Source organism: Choristoneura fumiferana, unplaced genomic scaffold, assembly GCF_025370935.1.
Source record: "Choristoneura fumiferana unplaced genomic scaffold, NRCan_CFum_1 Sck3bRy_163;HRSCAF=352_pilon, whole genome shotgun sequence".
NCBI lineage: Eukaryota > Metazoa > Arthropoda > Insecta > Lepidoptera > Tortricidae > Choristoneura > Choristoneura fumiferana.
Window position 1 is genome coordinate 8397 of NW_027412845.1, and position 3780 is coordinate 12176.

General features: G+C 37.6%; 1 pseudogene; it reads right to left on the bottom strand.

The window, feature by feature from the left end:
- Positions 1-441: 441 nt before the first annotated feature.
- LOC141445040 (uncharacterized) lies at positions 442-2278 on the bottom strand (annotated as a pseudogene).
- Between the last annotated feature and the right edge of the window lie 1502 nt (positions 2279-3780).

Genomic DNA, 3780 nt, shown 5'->3' on the forward strand with positions numbered 1-3780 from the left:
TCGTTGCGAGCTCGATTTACTCAATATTTGCAAACAAAAAGTTATCATCCTACTAATCTATATATATAAAAGAAGAACTGACTGACTGACTGACTGACTGACTGACTGACTGACTGACTTATAGATCAACGCACAGCCCAAACCGCTGGGTCTAGAAACTTGAAATTTGGAATATATCCTTAATAGATCTAGACGCGCACTAAGAAAGGATTTTTCGAAATTCCCACGGGATAGGGAATAAATGGGATTTATATTTTCACTTAGAAATGGCCCTATTCAGTAACTATAATTATTAGAAACATAAAATTTGACATGCAAGTAGGTATACTAACAGCTAAAATTTTCAGGAATTTTACGAAATTCCACGGGATAGTGAATAATAATAAAATAATAATAATATAATAATAATAATAATGATTTATTCAGAAAAAATGCGGTACAATTTTAAAAATACAATCTTTTGATTAAATCTACGTAACACGTGTGCCTGAACTAAGGTTACTAAGTGAACCCTGTATCTCAGGCTAACGAGCATATTTACAAAAATAAAATAATCACATAGTAAATAAACAATGTACACGGTATATGGAACTTGTTAGATTAGCAAATTTAAGTACTAGAAATCCAAACAATTAAAATTAACAAACCAAAATATGTAAAACATATTAATATTTAATAATACTTAATATTTACTAGGTAATGATATGCCTATATAACTGCGTGTCAGTGGAATTTTTACTGGGTCAAAGACTCAAAGTCGATACTAAAATTGCTGACGAATTTCTTTACATTTACCTAGTTACTTATTTGCTTTATTTAGATGTTGTGTAAGTGATTCTTAGAGTACGTTTTTTTATAATTAAGGTTAGTAGGATGAACATGATTTATATATAAAACATAATTTGACTAGGTAAGTATAAATAATATTAAGTTGAAGTTGAATTAATACAGAAAAAAAAACAATAACGAATAATTAAGGACAGGAAAACTCTGGCGCTCTTAGGCGCCTTCATAATCAATGGAATTGATATAACGTTTTTCAGCCGATATTTTTGCGGGGCAGTCCGCAGCACCTGTAGTATGACCACAAGGTTTCTTATAGTGCATGCAGGTCGCACACTTAGGATCCTCAGATTTCTTTGGGCATTCTTTAATTGCGTGACCTTGGTTGCCACAGTGGCCGCAGGTGTAGGCAGAATCCCGACATGATTTGGCCGCATGCCCATACTGCTGACACTTGTAGCATCTTGTGACCAGAGTAAAGTCTCTTACAGGGCAAGATGACCAATTCACAAAGACCCTGTCTTTCGTGATCAGTGCTTTACGTATTGATGCAGTTACTTCAATTACGTAATTACAAGTATCAGCGTCTTTTTTGCCCGACTTATGGCTAAGCTGATACAACTACGACTCGAGACTGGCATTTTGAAGTTTATCTGCTAGATTTTGATGGTAAAGACAGGTAAAGACTTCCTTCTCCTGCATAGATGCGGGCACGCCTATAACAACCACTCTGGGCTTACGTTTATGAGGCTCATCGATCGTAAGGCCTGAGTTCGTAAGCTGTACTGACTGCTTAAGCTTCATGATGTCCTCCTTAGTATCGGTGCTGATAATTACACCGCCGTTCTTTGTCTTGCGAAGGCCTCTCACTTGGAGTTTCATCTGTTCAGGGCAGATAAGCTTTTGGACCAGGGATTTTGTCTCTTCACTTGACTTTTCCTTGTTATTCGGGTAAATGACCACTGAACTGAAATTTGTTGGCTGGATGAAGTTATTGGTACCTTTTTTGACCATGTCAGCAAAAGAAGTTCCCAGAGCCGGTTTTGATGACTCCTCTATAGTATGCTTGAGGTCCTGCAGGCGCTGGGATAGATCTGTGGCAGGTTTCGACGACTGATCAATGCTCATCTTCAGGTCCTGGAGCCGCTGGGATAAATCAAGTTGGCTTTTGAGGGTCTGAATAGAAGAGTGGGCTTGGACGGTTCTCAGTTTCACAGACTGATAATGAACTGCCATTTGAGATGTACCGTGAGCTACTTTCCGGCACAAGTTATTAATGCGCAATTTCTGTTCTGCATTCAATTTCCCTTCGGATGCGATAGAGCACACCTCGTTGAGGCACTGTTCAATTGACGACATCCAGTTCGACAGTTCAGGAGTTGAGATAACTTCGGGCATGTCGTCATCGTTCTGGCTGGGCGCTGCAGGGCCAGGGGCGGGCGTACTCGGGGGATCGAGCAGTCCTCGCACTCCGGTTGAAAGGACTATTTTCCATTTTTATATAACTTCTAAGTATTATTACACTTTAGAAAACATTTCAAAGATCACACTAAGCACAGATTTCGTATCGGTAAACAAGGTCACGATTCAGCAAAGTGATTATTTATTAATTTTAAAGAATATTCGACACGTCTAATCGCGATGCGCAATACTTCGATCTAAATGGCTTTGTATTTTCACTTTTAATTAATGACCCTATTTCCGTAACTATAATTATTAGAGACTTCAAATTTGGTAAACAAGTAGGTAATACTAACAGCTAAAAACTATTTTCAGGATTTATCAAAATTCCCACGGGATAGGGAATAAAATGGGATTTATATTTTCACTTCAAAATGGCTCTATTTGCGTAACTATAATTATTAGAAACTTAAAATTTGGCATGCAAGTAGGTAATACTAACAGCTAAAACAGTTTTGAGGATTTCTCGAAATTCCCACGGGATAGTGAATAAATGGGATTTGTATTTTCACTTTCAATTATTGACCCTTTTACCGTAACTATAATTATTAGAGACTTCGAATTTGGTAAACAAGTAGGTAATACTAACAGCTAAAAACTATTTTCAGGATTTATCAAAATTCCCACGGGATAGGGAATAAAATGGGATTTATATTTTCACTTCAAAATGGCCCTATTTGCGTAACTATAATTATTAGAAACTTCAAATTTGGCATGCAGGTAGGTAAAAACTGTTTCAAAGATTTTCCGAATATCCCACGGGATAAAACGAATAAAGAGGATTTTATATACTTACCAACTGAATCAGAAAACGCATAAGCTAAACCAATAAAACTGGGGACTGGAGATTTGGCAAACTGATGTAAATCTGGTAACAATTATTTAGCAGTGACATCCTACTCATTCTGGTGAGGATCGTCTCCGTAGAAGGGAACTCCTCAAAAGTTGATGGCACACGCAAAAGACTTACATGATTGTTAAATTTCAATGACAATGCGTTTATATGATATACACCGCCTGATGCTGCAGCCAGGGTCGGCTGCTGATGACGGAACTCCTCAAGGGCTGATAGCATAGATACGAAATTTTACATGTACGTTCAACGAGCTGACACAATTACTTTGCCCACCCGCGACCTTTATGATAGCTACTTTTGTGCCCATGCAATGTGTGTTCATGCAGTTCCTCCACCTCCACACTGTAAGAACACACAAATCCATCTATCACTACCACCACTTTACACTGACGCGTTTCGAACTCAACCAGAGCTCATCTTCAGAGCAACACAACCGTTCAGCATGCTACGGTGTGAAATTTGGCATAGATGGACCTAAAGTAATGCAGAGGTGCACTAGGGCAAAGATTAGAGAAATAGAAAGAATAGGAAAATATCTCAACTTTGTTTTTTTCTTTGTTTGTTGGGGGTCATCTCTGAAACTATTGAGCTGATTTAAATAATTCTTTTATCAATAGAAAGATACACTATCCCTGATTGACATTAGACTACTACTTTAAGAAAAAAATTGCAAACTTTCC